We start from the raw sequence: 16427 nt of genomic DNA, 5'->3' as shown, positions 1-16427 counted from the left end.
TAAGCTCTTTCACCTCTTTCTTAGTTTTCTCTAACTCATCCTCTGTCTGACTAATTCTGTTTTCTGCTTCTGTTAGTCTGCTTTCCCTTGCCTCAGCTTCTTTCTTCATTACAGCTATTTCAGCTTTCAGTTCTCTAATTGTCTCAAGATAATCAGTATTTTCCTTGGGAGTCTCAACTGTTGTTTCCCTAATACTGCCATTTCTTTCCTCCAATGTTGTTTTCATTTCTGTGATTAATAAGTTTATTATTGCTTGCATACTTTTCTTATCTATGGTTACTTCTGACTGATTTGTGGTTTCTTCTGGGCTCTTGTCTTCATTCATTGGGGTAGCAGTTTTATTTGTTTTTAATCTACCCATTTTTTTTTTTAATTTATGTGTTTCTCTCTCTTTTTTTTTTTTTTAATGTTCTGTTGTTCCTCAGTTGTTGTTTTTTGAGCACAAGTAACACTGTACTAAATACCTTTATGACAATTGCACTCACCAACCTCCGGACTAACCGTAGCAACTGAAGTAAGTATTGAAGGAGTTTAATCGTTACCAGTTAGCCAAACAATTTCTCCAGTCCGTGAAAAAATAGTAACCAAATCCCAGTGAAGAAAGAGAAAAGGAAGAGAGGATAGCAAGAATAGACAGTTATGCAAATCTACTATCCAGTGTATATTCTAAGGGTAACAAGAGTGTAAAGGGAACTAGAGCAGAGATACACACATAGAGAGTCCACTCTGGGTCAGATTTCTTCCCCAAAGTAATTCAGAAATTCAGAAAGGCAAAGAAGAAAGAAGTGTATGACAAGATTAAAAAATAAAAAAAAAAAAAAAAAAAAAGAAAAAGAAAAAAAAAGAGAGAGATTGAGAGAGATAAGAGAGAGAAAAAGGAGAAGATAGGAAGAAGAGTTGTAATTAAAGAGCAGTGCGAGGAACTTCCCAAATGTGTATCAGTGAATTAAAAAAAAAAAAAAAAAAAAGGAAAAAGGAAAAAAAAAAAAAAAAAAAAAAAACAAACAAACAAACAAAAAAAAACCCTGTTTGGTGGTATGGGGTATCCTGCTAGTAGCTGGTCCCAGGCACTGCTTATGGGGGGAGGGGGGGCGGCGGGAAGGATGTATGCTTGAAAATTAAAAGGAAGAAAAAAGAATTTTTTCCCCTACTCTAATTCTTAACCCAAATTAAGTTATAGAAACATCCTTGGTATGACCGTTATGGCCCCTTATTGGATGGCCTGCTAAAGGCAGAAAATCCTATTGTTTACACGAGATGTGTCCGGAGCTCAAAGGCTAACCGCTTCTGCTTCTCCGGGCGCCATCTTCCGGGAAACCCCGCCCTCCAGACTTTTTTAAAGGATTTCTCAAAAATGAACACTAGCTCCAAGTCCTTTGATCCAATGAGAGCTATACTCAAGAAGTCTTTGGATCCACCCTTAGGGTCGCGGTGGACCCTGGCAACTCCCAAGAGGCAGCCCCCGAGCTAAAGTGCTCTCTCCGGGTCCTCTGCCCGCCGCGCTCTGCAACCGGCGGAGGAGCCGCCTTCCCGGGCGGGCGGAGGACAATGCCCGGCGTACTCGCCTTGCCTGGCGCCGCCTGGGAATTCTGGAGCCCCGCTAGTCCGTGTCACCTTTGCTCTAATTGTTAACCCAAATTAAACTGTAATAACTTCTTTGGTGCCCTCCCCCTTATTGACTGGCCTGCTAAAGGCAGAAAATCCTACCTTTGCCGACGATGCTATCAGAGCACTCGCTGTTAAGCGACTTCTCAGGCCGTCGCCATCTTACCTCCTCCTGAACCATACTTTTAATCTTCTAATAAAACATCATCTAAGAGTAAAGTACCAGTTTTCATGTTAGGATAGAAACTTTACATGTCTATTTCAAGTCATATTTAGAAATTTCTTCTTCATATATATAAATTAAGTAGAACTACAGACATATATTAAATATATTGCATTAAGTTAAAGGGTCTAGTTTTTGCTTAGCAGTATTCTATGATGGATTATTAAACATATAACCTTTATATGAGCATTGGTAAGCAATTTCAACTTGCTCAAATATTTTAAGTATGGCAATATTCTAAACTATAGAAATCATATATGAAATAACAATTGAGCTTAAGTATTTATGATGACTAACTTGAATTTTATCTCTCTAATTAGAAATGATAATGTAGAGATAACTGTCTCTCTTTGCTTTCCCATTTTTTGCCTTTATTCTCACCTTCTTCCCACAATATTCATTGTATGCTTTGCCTAAAATACATGACCCCCCCAGACTTTCCCCACTTTTCCTTCAAGATTCAACAAAAAATACATTCAACTGGTTACTTTAAGAATCCCAAGATATGAAGTATTCAATCATATAAAAACAACATATTTTCCTTCATTCTTTCAGAATGTTATAGCTCTTACTTCATCTGAGAGGACAGCTACAGCTTATTTTCAGATTCTCTATAGAAAGAAGAATTAAATTGGGTAGAGAAAACATGGTTTAAAGACTAAACATCTTCTAAAGATTGCAATGTTTTTGTTTTTTATATCTTCTACCTTAAGGAAATTTTATTTATTTTACATAAATCTTATCAGTTCTTCCCTATACTAAATTGCCAAAGACATGCTATTCTATAGAGATAGATCCTAATGGAAATCATTATCCAAACTTACCTCTGTATCTGCTTACCTCACTGAACACTCTGCCCTCCTATCTGCACTTAGTTTGGGTAGGAGATAAAAGTTTCATTTTTTGAAGTGGCTCATTTGTAGAAAATTGCATCTTACTGTATAAGGGGTGATCCAAAGGCAATGAGTGTAGCATATAAGTTGGTCCTGGGTAGTGCAATGAGTATGTGTTTTAGCATACCACATAAGCAGGATTTTTATGGCCTGCAGAGTTCCAGAAGCCCAGAGGGAGAACACTGATGATGCCATTTCCATTTGATTTCAGCTGTATTCAACTGTTTCAACTCAATAGGATTGGACATGAACAAAGCCAGCCTATTCTCAGCTTTCCAGCTGCAACTCAACCCAGTTTTGGGTGAAATACAATATCTCTGCTCTCTTCTCTCCATATATAAATTATTCTTACATTAATTAAGATGTGCTTCTTCTTGTGACATTTTAGATGCATTTTGGCAATTCCACCCTATCTGTTTCCAAAGGAGAACTCACTGGTGGAGATGTTTAGAGCAAGATAGGGTCTTTTAGAATATATATAAATTCAGTACTGGATTTTGAGACAAACTGTCTTCACTGATGACATGAAATGAACAAATTCTTATTTGTGCATTCACCTATGCAGGAAACTAATTTTAGTTCAGGTAACAATTCTATATAGTCTCCTTTTGATAAAATTCTAAACTCATAGCAATTTGTTTCTGTTCCCTTTCCTCTGCCTGCTGCCCCCCCCCACAACACAATTCACACACTTACAGGGTCTTTTTTTTAAATCCCTATGCCAAGTGATTGTATTTCAGGTTTTTAGATGAAATTTAAATGATACATAAGTCTTGCTAAACAACTCTGTTAGGCAGGCAAATCTGATAAATGTTATGTTAAAGAATGTTTAACCTGTGGGAGTTGTGTGGTAGTGCAGTGGGTTAAGTGCAGGTGGCGCAAAGCGCAAGGACTGACGTAAGAATGTCTAACTTGTAATCATATAGGCTGTTGTGAGGTGATAGGGGATATTTGTTGGAGAACATATTATGAATTATGAATTCATAATATGTCTACAGGTGTCTACTTCCATTAGTTACTGGACAGAATGTAGTAATTCCTTCGTAGTTTCTCTACAAGTTGGAATCTTATCTGTTTTCAACTATAGTTTAAATACCATGAATACCCAGTAAATTCACCAGTGTTGATAGACTGTTCTGATGATTGAAGGCAAGGGGTAACATTTTTTTTTTACTATTTATTTATTCCCTTTTGTTGCCCTTGGTTTTTTTTTTTAATTGTTGTAGTTATGATTGATGTCTTTGTTGCTGGATAGGAAAGAGAGAAATGGAGAGAAGAGGGGAAGACAGAGAGGGGGAGAGAAAGACAGACATCTACAGACCTGCTTCACTGCTTGTGAAGCGACTTCCCTGCATGTGGGGAGCCAGGGGCTCAAACTAGGATCCTTATGGGGTCCTTGCTCTTTGCACCATGTACTAAACCTGCTTCTCTACAGTCCTACTCCTAAGGGGTAACATTTTAGCATCAAATTCTACACAAGTAATTACCCTAAATTGTGATCACAGCAGAAATTTGGGAAATTAGCATATGAATGACTGACCTACTGCAGAGCACACTCACAAGGGAATGAGGGTGCAAGGGACTATATAAGCAAGGACTCAGAGCAGCTCAGTGCTTTGACTGAAATACTTCCATCATAGCACTCTGCTGTAGGTGTAGCTTCAGATGGTTCCTGATCACTTCACATTATTGTCTTGGGTAACTTAACTATGGATTTCTGACTTTCACCAATTTTCTCAGCTAGACTTTACCCCTCACTTACATTCACGGTGATTTTTTAAATTTCTTTATTGAGGGGGGTACTGATTTACAGTATACAGTAAAATACAATAGTTTGTACATACATAACACTTTCATCTAACAATACAACCCTTACTAGGTCTTTCTCTGCCATCATATTTCAGACCTGAACCCCCACCCCCACCCCAGAGTCTTCTACTTAGGTGTAATACACCAACTCCAGTCTAAGTTCTGCTTAGGGTTTTCCCTTCTGATCTTGTTTTTTCAACTTCTGTCTATGAGTCAGATAATCCCATATTCATCCTTTTATTTCTGACTTATCTCACTTAACATGTTATCTTTGAGATCCATCCAAGATGCAGTAAAGAAAGAGAATTCACAATTAACCTGAGACCTTGGAACCAGAGGAATAAGAGTCTCTTTACATAACCATTAAGCTATTTACCCTTGTTCTCATTTTTCAGTTTTCTACATAACAATTCAGTGTCCCTCTAGGTCTTCTTCTGCCATCATATTCTAGGATCCAGGACCTGAACCCTCCCCCCACTCCAAACCAGAGTCCTTTAGTTTGGTGTAGTATACCACATCCAATCCAAGTTCTGCTGTGTGTTTACTGTTCAACTTTTTTTTTTTTGGTAGTTGGATTTGTTTTGTTGAAGAGGCCTTTAAAATTTAGATGATAAAGAGTTCTGCCAGTATTTTCCTCTAAGTATTTGATAGTTTGGTCTAACATCCAAAGGTAGATGAAACCCCCTACTATTATATTGCTATTAATATATTTCTGTATCTCTTTCATTAGATGTTTGATGTATTTATATGGCCTCTCATTGGGTACATAGATGTTTGATTGACTGATCCTTTGAGCATTAACTAATGTCCATCCCTATCTTTTTAAATTTTATTTATTTTAAAGTATATCATGCCAGATTGAGAATAGCTGCCCCTCCCCTTTTCTGTAGTCCATTGGCTTGTAGTCCATCCTTTTACTTTGAGATTGTGTTTGTTTTGTTGAGTAACTTGGTATTCCTGCAGACAACATATGGTTGTGTTGTGTTTCCTGATCCACCTTTCTGCTCTGTGCCTTTTAATCGGTGAATTCAGGACATTGACATTTAGTGAAATTACAGATTGAAGATATTTTAATGTAATTATTGTAAAATTTGAGAGTGTTCTGATATATGGTATGTTTATGATGATGTGATTTATAAGAGACCTTTCAGAACTTCTTTCAGGGCAGGCTTGGTGATAGCTGATTCCTTCAACTACTGGTTGTCTGAGGTTTTTACGTCTCCATCTAGTCTGAATGACAGTCTAGCAGGAACAGTAGTCTTGGTTAAAAGCCTTTCTCACTGAGTACTTGATAGATATCTTGTCATTCTCTTCTGGCCTTTAATGTTTGTGTGGAGAAATCTGCTGCTAATCTTAAGGGTTTTCCTCTGAAGGGTATTCTTTGTTTTTCTGTTGCAGCATTCAAAATCCTTTATCTGTCTTCCTTTTCATTCTAAATATGTGTCTTGGTGTCTTTAAGTCTGGGTTAATTCTGTTTGGGACCTTCTGAGCTTCTTGAACCTTTATGTCTTTTATGTTATCTAGACTAGGGAAGTTATCAGCTACTGTATCCTAAAGAATGCTTTTTTCCCCCTTCCTCTCTTTCTTCCTCTTGTAAGTCAACAATGCATATATTACTTCTTTTGAAGTCATCCCATAGGTCTCTGTTGTTGTTTATATTATCTTTTAATCTCTTTTTGAGATCTCTTAACTTTTTTAGTTGTCTCTAATTCATCTTCAATCTTGCTAATGCTGTTTTCCGCCTCGCTTATTCTGCTCTCTCTCCCCTCTGTTGTTTTTTGTAACACAGCTATTGTGTTACCTTGTTCTGATACTGTATTGCCTTGTTCAGCTAGTTGTGCTCTTAGCTTAGCTATTTCATCTTTCAGATCTCTAACTACCTCAAGATAATGCTTTCTTTCAGAGTCTTATTTGATGTTCCTCCATTTCTGATGATACTACTTTCAAATTCTTTCTTCACTCCTGTAACTGATACCTCAGTTAGTGTTTGGGTCTTGTCCTCATTCTTATTTGCATCTAACTTTGGGAAGATTTTATCCAGGATTTTGTCCTGGTTTATTTCTCCACTGTTTCTTCTTGTTTTAACCATTGTATAGGATGTGTTATAAATATTATTCAATCTACTGATCACAATTGCCTGGATTGACTTGTGTCTAAGTAAGATACTTAATGAGTTCAGAGTTATGGGAATTAACACTTGTTTCAATGTTGTCTCAGTCCTTGAGGTGAAGCACGGTGGCTGTTAAACCCTCTTTTATTCTTTATCTTCCTTGTACAGTATGGGAGCCTCCAGGATCTTTAACTATAAGTAGATTTTTTAGTTTAATTACTCCTTCCTAACCTAGAGATAAAACAAGGTGGGGAAAAGATTGCACAATGGTTATGCAAAGAGACTCCTACACACCAAGGGTCCAAAGCCCTAGGCCCAATTTGGCTTCTCAGTCAATAGTCAGAACCAAGCTGGGCATCAGTCTTTAGCCCAGTGAGTTTCTAAACAAATCCTGCTTGTACCCCATGGGTTCTGAGGCAATAATTCAATGTGTCTCTCAAGTCATTAGGAGAACAATGTGGAAAGGCTGCCACTATACAGTCCCACTTCCAGACCCCTGGGGGAGTAAGTTTTCATTTTAAATTAGTGATTTAACAGAGATTTCTCAAAATTATCAGATTTCAGGATATTATTTTATCTGATCATTTTGATAAATCTCTGTTAAATCACTAATTAAAAATGAAAAAATGAGGACAACATTCTGTCACATTATGAGGGTATATTATATTCTATGTAGTTTCAAGTCACCTCCCCTGTCACTTTCCTGTCCTAAATTTGAATACTCAAAAAACTATAAGACAACTTAGGTATAAGTACATTATCTTTTGGGTCCCATTCCTTTGTTTAATACCTATATGAGTGTCTTATAATTTCTTTTTTTATATTTATTTATTCCCTTTTGTTGCCCTTGTTTTATTGCTGTAGTTCTTATTGTTGTTGTTACTGATGTCATTGTTGGATAGGACAGAGAGAAATGGAGAGAGGAGAGGAAGACAGAAAGGGGGAGAGAAAGACAGACACCTGCAGACCTGCTTTACCACCTATGACGCAACTCCCCTACAGATGGGGAGCCAGGGGCTTGAACTGGAATCCTTCCGCTGGTCCCTATGCTTTGCACCATGTGCACTTAACCCACTGTGCCACAGCCCTACTCCCAAGTGTCTTATAATTTCTTTTGGTATTTGAATTTCAATTCAATGATCAAATGTTCTTTCTTTCTTTATTTATTTAGGATAACTTTCTTTATAATGCCCAACAAGATCATTAGTGTTTTGAATATTTTTTAGGATCTTGTCAAGTTCTGAGAGGTCATTAAGCTTTCACTAACTTTCTAATTGACAGATAAATAAAAGAAAATTCAGTAACTCTGTAGACATGAAGGATTCAATCAAATTATTGAATGTCACCCAAACCCTTTATTTGGATTATCAAAGATTATACTGACTAATTATCACAAGAAGTTATTCCATATTATTTTTGAAAACACCATGTGACTTAAAATAATTGGCATCATGTCTTTATTTGAACTTTTGCAATGTACCACACTAAAAAGCAGTGAAATAAATTAGCACATCTAATATAGGTTAATAATAGCTACCTGATAATGGAAGTTTATTATGGGAAGATCTAGTTTTAGCTATATCTACTGAAATACTTTTTTAATCTTCATAGCAATTACTATGTTATTATCAAAAGTTTATATAAATAAAACTGTAATTAATGTAAGTCAAATAATTTGTCCATGGGGAAAAAAGGCAGTACGCAGCACAACCAATATTTAAATGTAATTTTCTGGCCTAGATTGTTCTAGATTGCTAATTTTCAGATAAAGATTGTTCTTTGGTACAATACACCAAACCCGATCCAAGTTGTTCTGCTTTGTGTTTCTATTTTCTGTTCTTATTTCTCAACTTCTGTTCAAGCATGAAATCAGAATGCTTTATTTATAAAGATTAAAGAAGATAAGTTTTTGAGGGACTTTCTAATCACAGCGTATTTAGTATTCAAATGTGATACCTGGTGTAGCAAAAAGGAGGGTTGCTATATACCTGAAGCTGGTTTGCAATGGAAACAGTCCATTTTTACTACCACTGTCTTTACTGGGAAAACAGACTACATAAAATACCATGCCCTGAGTGTCTCAATCATTGTACCACTTGTCTTCCTGCTGCATTTTACACCAGAACTTATTCTCAACATTTCTCAGCACTATATTCTTTGACCTTTACTTTTTCCCCACAAGTACAAATATGGAAGCTATCATTTAACTATTGGCTTTGTGCTTGTATTGAGGTAGTATATTTTATGTAGTATCTCATGAGAGTGAAGAAATAATTCTCAATTGTCCACCTTACAAAGTGTTTTTATATAATAATTTCATTTATAATAGCACCCAATTATGTGCCAAATGCACCAATTAGCTTTGTGATAACACATCTTCTAACTTTATGTCTGATCTACCAGGAAAGAAGCTCAGTAACAAACACTGTCTTTGTGACTTTGCTCTCAAAAGAACTGTATAGACGTAAGTTTGATGAAACCTCTAAGGATGGAAAATGCAAATACTACACACTCACAATCTAATAGACTGTGAGCTTATATTCAAACTGAGGTTTTCTGTCTTTAGTCTAAACATAATATCTTGACTCTTTAAGGCTTCTGCTCTAGTGTATATTTAAATATTGTTTACTCTGTTTTAGAGCTTCTTCTAAGTAATTGAAATAGAGCTAAGGAGAAACCCAAGTTCCTACACTCATTGATTGGCCTAAGAACTGAGAAGTAACCAATAGTAAGTGAAATGGAACGCTATTATATGTGGTGAAGACTATCACCTCAGGAACTCTATTAGAAAGTAATGGGGATGAAATTGTGCAATTGTGATATGGTTGAAGAGATTGAAAAGCCATTATATCAAGGCCCATATTCAAGAAAGAAATTAATATAATGAGATCTTAGGGACAATGTAAGATTAATAAAAGAAGAAGAGCAAGTATAGAAGCCCCAATATCTGAGTGAGATGCATGTTCAAGATAAATATATATTCTTGGAGTCTGAAGAGCTTTTCCCTCTTATCTGTAACTAATGAAAATTATTTCTGCATAGACTGTGGGAAAGCTAGTGCCTTTGACTAGCAAAAAAAAAAAAAATGCAAATCCTCTTCAGGAACTACCATGACATTCATCACTCCTAGAATGTGACTGCCAATTTTGTTTGGCAAATGTCAGCACTGAAAACCAGCTAGACCATCTCATATCTTCTCCCACTAGGGGGATTTACAGAGTCCACAAAGCAATTATAGTTCTGTTTTTTAAATTACAGAAGTGGTCTTTCATTACATAGACTCTATGCAAAAGTCATGAAATTGCACAAGGGATTGTCATAAGCATTTGAAAAATACGAAAGCCTTTAAAAGAAAGAAGAAATAAACAAAAGATTGAGAAGAAAAGAGCAAGACATTTCAGTTATGTCAAACTGACTTGACTTCTTCTCCAGTAAGGTTACATTTAAAACCCTCTCTGAATTCCTTTGGATTACAATGACTGGATTTTTAATATTATACTAGAACACCTTTTGTTGTTGCTCCTATAAGTAAAGCATTGATGTTGATTACAGTAAGAAGGAATATATGTAAAGATTTTTCTAAAATCTTGCTCCTTGGGAATGCCAGATAAATGCCAGATTAATCACATTAAGTCAAAAGCATCAGAGTTTTTCTAATCTTGATGAAAGGGCCTGCTTCTTCCCTTTTTGTTTGTCTCCCAAGTCAAGGCTTTGCTGTTGGGTGATGGTTATAAAAACATGTGGTGGTGTTCAAGGCAATGTGAGCCATAACATTATGGGAAAATCTACCTTGAAGAAGTCATATATCTTCATGTACAAAAGTACTGATGGAATAGTAAGAATAATATCCATTGTTGCCGTTGATGTTGGAATTCTAGTTTTGTTTATATTTCAACATATGTTTCCTGTTTAGAGAGTCATACATACAATATGTGCCCACTCAAAGGAGAGCATCTGGTAAAGGAACAATGGTCCTATAGACATTTATAAAATGTCCCATTCTGGTGGAAACTATAAACCATTATGAAGTAAGTGAAAGAAAAAATGTATTTTATAAATCCTGGTAAATGAGATTATGAATGCAAAACTTGACATAAAGAGTACATGTTCAGTATTTCAGAACAGATGCCTAGATTTACTAAAAATGATACAGACATACTAACACAACACCTGAACAGCTGACTTATCTATAGTTGAATCAGAAAGTAACTTCAACTTTTGATACCCAGGCAAGATAAGACAAACTATACTAGAATTTCTAGGCTTGGGTCCAGGCATGCATGCTGGTCTAAAATGATTATAATCATATTCAGTCAAAACCAAGAACAAGAAGGCTATTGGTTGTAAGCCAATCCCACAAAGATTATGGCTTGGCATTCAGTTTGCCTGGCTGCACTCTTTCTAGTCTCAAATCTCAAGGATTTGGCACTATAAGAAGTGGCTCTACCTATTCTAACTTGGGGAATTAATTTTTCTTTTCCAAACCCAAATCCCTTCTTAGGTTCTCCTAAATGAATGCAAGACCATTCTTTTTGTTATACTGACATGGGCAAAATACTGTAATTCATGATGGCAAGTTAACAAGGGTACATATGTTACAGGCTTTTGGATGCAAGGACAAGCTTCCAAATGCCATGCACAATGTGTTCTTTGCATGATTTCACTGCATCCTCATAGCCACTCTACAAGGCAGAAAACTGTTAGTTCCTTTTTTATATAGATTGGAACCTATAAATATAGAAAAGTAAAGCAATTTAGCAGAGATCATTTGAAACATCTATAATAAAAGGTGTCAAGATCCAGTTCAATGTGATTAAGCCTCTGACATTAACTAAATTATGACTTGTTCACATAGAAATATCATAGATACTGGTGATGATTTTTTGATGTTCACTTATTTCCTTGGATGTGGAAGCTCTATTCCCAACCAACATAAACTTCTGAAATTGACTCCAGGAAAGTCCCAGGGTCCTAATGAATCACAGTTCATCAGTCTATCTGGATTATGCCCCTGGGACTAAAGATTTAATCCAAGTAGAAAAAGACTTGCATAAGGTAGTAGAGGTTTGGAAAACAGAATCTTTCCTGTTTAAATGGTATGACCTTGTAAATGAATCAAGTACTTCTAAGAAGAGGTGACTAGTGGGGGAGTGAATGATATGATTTCTAACATTTCATCTACCCAGGACAATCCATACACAATTATGTCCTGTGTACTTGCTTCTTTGGTGCACTGCCTCTCAGGAGGCTGGGATAAAATAGCATGAAAATGTTAGTACTGGTCCAAAGAAGAGACTACTAGTACCATAATCAGTGTTAATGCCAGTGAGGTTAATGCAATCTGTTATTTCTCACTTTGTCATTGTAATTGTATTCCTCTTCTCTCTCCCCACTTCTTTACTCTGTTCTTTTCTCCTTTTCCTTTCTTTACCCTGCTCCTTCCATCTCTTTGTTGCTTCCTAGCTTGTTATCAATGACATATTCTCAAGTATGTATGAATTTTATGTTGAAAGCAAAGATTTTTGGGGGCTAGGCAGTGGAGTACCTAGTTGAGCACACATATTATTATGTCCAAGGATTTGGTTTACACTTTCTTTTCTTTTTTTTTTTTTTAATTTTTTATTTAAGAAAGGATTAGTGAACAAAAGCATAAGGTAGGAGGGGTACAACTCCACACAATTCCCAACACCCAATCCCCATAACCCACCCCCTCCCCTGATAGCTTTCCCATTCTCTATCCCTCTGGGAGCATGGACCCAGGGTCGTTGAGGGATGCAGAAGGTAGAAGGTCTGGCTTCTGTAATTGCTTCCCCGCTGAACATGGGCGTTGACTGGTCGGTCCATACCCCCAGTCTGCCTCTCTCTTTCCCTAGTAGGGTGTGATTCTGGGGAAGCTGAGCTCCAGGACACATTGGTGGGGTCTTCAATCCAGGGAAGCCTAGCCAGCATCCTGGTGGCATCTGGAACCTGGTGATTGAAAACAGAGTTAACATATGAAGCCAAACAATTTGTTGAGCAATCATGGATCCCAAGCTTGGAATAGTGGAGAGGAAGTGTTAGGGAGGTACTCACTGCAAACTCTAGTGTAGTCCTGCTTTCAGGTATATATTTTGCAGTAGTTTATGGATACGTGTGCACATAAGCTCTCTCTCACAGAAACTGGTGTATATCTAGGTTATGGGACTTTGTTAGAAAGTGAACTACCTGAGATGAAATTAGAGTGTACTATTAAAGGAAAGGTCTCACCCGAGTAATGAAGCTGAAGGGTTGTCATTCCACACGTGAAGTCTCTGGATACATTCTGAGGTGAAGCATGTTGAGGTAGCAATTGTTGCTTTGGTTAGGTTGTGATCGGCAGATGCAATGTTATTTGGTTTGGATTGGGAGATGCATACGGGAAAGTGGGCCCTATCCAAGGGTTCCAGGACTGGGGGAAGTAGGGGCTCTATAGTGAAGATGTGAGGTTCCTGCTGTCTTAGGGTTCCAAAAGACAATCAATAGTTAATATTATCATCACATTATTTGTTAATTGGGTTAACTTTGAAAAGTCCCTTTGTTATGGTTTGCTGGACAGTACCCAGTATCTTGTATATAGCTGTGCTATTGGAAGCTTCTAATCTACTTGGTCTAGGCTTTTGAGAGAGTCCGCATATCAAATACATAGCCTATATATTAAAAAGATTCAGTTTGTCTTTTGAGAACCTTTGAGACATACAATTGATTTCCCCCTCTCATATTAATTAGCTACTGATTTATATGTCTACATTTTGCTAGGAGTGTACATAAACACCATTCCCACCACCAAAGGACTGTGACCCATCCCTCCCGCCCACTCCCACCCCCCACTTGCCCAGGAAGCTACATGCCTACCCCTCACCACTGGGTTTTTACTTTGGTGCCCTACTTACAATTTGATCAGGTCCTGCTTTTAGTTTCCCTTTCAGATCTTCTTAGTCAGCTTCTGTTGATGAGTGGGATCATCCCATACTCATCTTTATCTTTCTGACTTAGTTCACTTAACATAATTCCTTCTAGCTCTGTCCAAGATGGGTCAGAGAAGGTGGGTTCATTGTTCTTGATAGCTGCATAGTATTCCATTGTGTATATATACCACAGCTTTCTCAGCCATTCATCTGTTGTTGGGCACCTGGGTTGCTTCCAGGTTTTAGCTATTATGAATTGTGCTGCTATGAACATAGGAGTACACACCTCTTTTTGGTTGGGTGTTATGGAGTCCTTGGGGTACAACCCCAGGAGAGGAATTATTGGGTCATATGGAAGGTCCATGTCTAGCCTTCTGAGAGTTTTCCAGACTGCTCTCCACAGAGGCTGTACCAATTTACATTCCCACCAGCAATGTAAAAGGGTTCCTCTGTCCCCACATCCTCTCCAGCATTTGTTGCTGCTGTCCTTTTTGATGTATGCCATTCTTACAGGAGTGAGGTGGTATCTTAGTGTTGTCTTAATTTGCATTTCTCTGACAATCAGTGACCTAGAGCAGTTTTTCATATGTTTGTTAGCCTTTTGGATCTCCTCTGTGGTGAATGTTTTGTTCATTTCCTCTGCCCATTTTTGGATGGGGTCATTTGCTTTTTTGCGGCTAAGTTTGCTGAGCTCTTTATATATTTTGGTGATTAGTTTCTTGTCTGATGTCTGGCATGTGAAGATCTTCTCCCATTCTGTGAGGGGTCTCTCTGCTTGTTTAATAGTTTCTTTGGATGTGCAGAAGCTTTTCAATTTGATGTAGTCCCATTGGTTTGTTTCTGCTTTGGTCTTCCTTGCAATTGGGTTTGATTCATCAAAGATCTCCTTGAGGTGTATGTGGGAAAGTGTTTTACCAATGTTTTCCTCTAAGTATTTGATTGTTTCTGGTCTGACATCTAGGTCTTTGATCCATTTGGAGTTGATTTTTGTTTCTGGTGAGATAAAGTGGTTCAATTTCATTCTTCTGCATGTTTCAACCCAGTTTTTCCAGCACCATTTATTGAAGAGAGCCTCCTTTTTCCATTTAATCCTTTGGGCCCCCTTATCAAAGATTAGATGCCCATAGGTGTTGGGATTTACTTCTGGGCTTTCAATTCTGTTCCACTGGTCTGTATGCCTATTTTTGTTCCAGTACCATGCTGTTTTGATGATGATGGCTTTATAATATAGTTTAAGGTCTGGGAGTGTGATGCCTCCATTTCTGTTTCTTTTCCTTAAGATGGTTTTGGCAATTCTAGGTGTTTTCAGGTTCCAGATAAATGATTGTAGTGTTTGTTCTATTCTCTTAAAGAAGCCTGGTGGAACTTTGATGGGTATTGCATTAAATTTGTATATGGCTCTGGGGAGAATATTCATTTTGATGATATTTATTCTTCCAATCCATGAGCATGGGATATCTTTCCTTTTCTTGGTATCAGTTTCTATCTCCTTGAGTAGCGACTCATAGTTTTCAGTATACAAGTCTTTCACTTCTTTGGTCAACTTTATTCCTAGGTATTTGATTGATTTTGCTGAAACAGTAAATGGGAGTGATTTCTGGATGTCTTCTTCTTCAGATTTAGTGTTTGCATAAAGAAATGCCACTGATTTTTGTACATTGATTTTGTAGCCTGATACCTTGCTATATTTCCTAACAACTTCCAGTAATTTTCTACTGGATTCTTTAGGTCTTTCTATGTATACTATCATATCATCTGCAAATAGTGAGAGCTTGACTTCTTCCCTTCCAATCTGTATCCCTTTGATTTCTTTCTCTTGCCTGATTGCTATGGCAAGAACTTCCAATACTATGTTGAAGAGTAACGGTGACAGTGGACAGCCCTGTCTAGTCCCCGATCTGAGGGGGAATGCTTTCAGCTTCTCTCCATTGAGTATGATGTTGGCTGTAGGTTTGCTATATATAGACTCCACTATCTTGAGGAATTTCCCATCTATTCCCATTTTCTGTAGAGTTTTGAGCATGAATGGGTGTTGGATTTTGTCAAAGGCTTTCTCTGCATCTATTGAGATAATCATGTGGTTTTTGGCTTTGCTTTTATTGATGTGATGAATGACATTGATTGATTTACGGATGTTGAACCAGCCTTGCATTCCTGGGATGAATCCCACTTGGTCATGATGAACAATCTTTTTGATGTGTTGCTGTATCCGGTTGGCCAAGATCTTGTTTAATATTTTGGCATCTATGTTCATCAGAGATATTGGTCTGTAGTTTTCCTTTTTTGTTCTGTCCCTATCAGCTTTTGGTATCAGGGTGATGTGGCTTCATAAAAGGTGGAAGGGAGTATTCCTGTTTCTTCAATCTTATGGAATAGCTTAAGAAGTATGGGTATTAACTGTTTCCTGAAAGTTTTGTAGAATTCATTTGTGAAGCCATCTGGTCCAGGACTTTTGTTGTTGGGGAGATTCTTAACGGTTTCAATTTCTTTGTCTGTGATTGGTGCATTTAGATTTTGTAGTTCTTCTTGGTTCAGTTTTGGAAGTGCATAGGTTTCTAGGAATTGTTCCATTTCTTCCAGATTCTCTAGCTTGGTGGCATATAGTTCTTTATAGAAGTTTCGCAGAATTCTATGGATTTCTATGGTGTCAGTTGTGATATCTCCTGCATCGTTTACAATTCTATTAATTTGAGTCTTCTCTCTCTTTTGTTTGGTGAGTCTGGCTAGGGGTTTGTCAATTTTGTTTAATCTTTCAAAGAACCAACATTTGGCTTCATTGATCTTTTGTATGGTTTTTTTATTTTCGATGTTGTTTATTTCTGCTCTAACTTTAGTGATTTCTGTCCTTCTGGTTGCTTTAGGGT

This window comes from Erinaceus europaeus, chromosome 18 (genome assembly GCF_950295315.1).
Source record: "Erinaceus europaeus chromosome 18, mEriEur2.1, whole genome shotgun sequence".
Taxonomy (NCBI): domain Eukaryota; kingdom Metazoa; phylum Chordata; class Mammalia; order Eulipotyphla; family Erinaceidae; genus Erinaceus; species Erinaceus europaeus.
Note: the sequence above shows the minus strand (reverse complement) of the source record.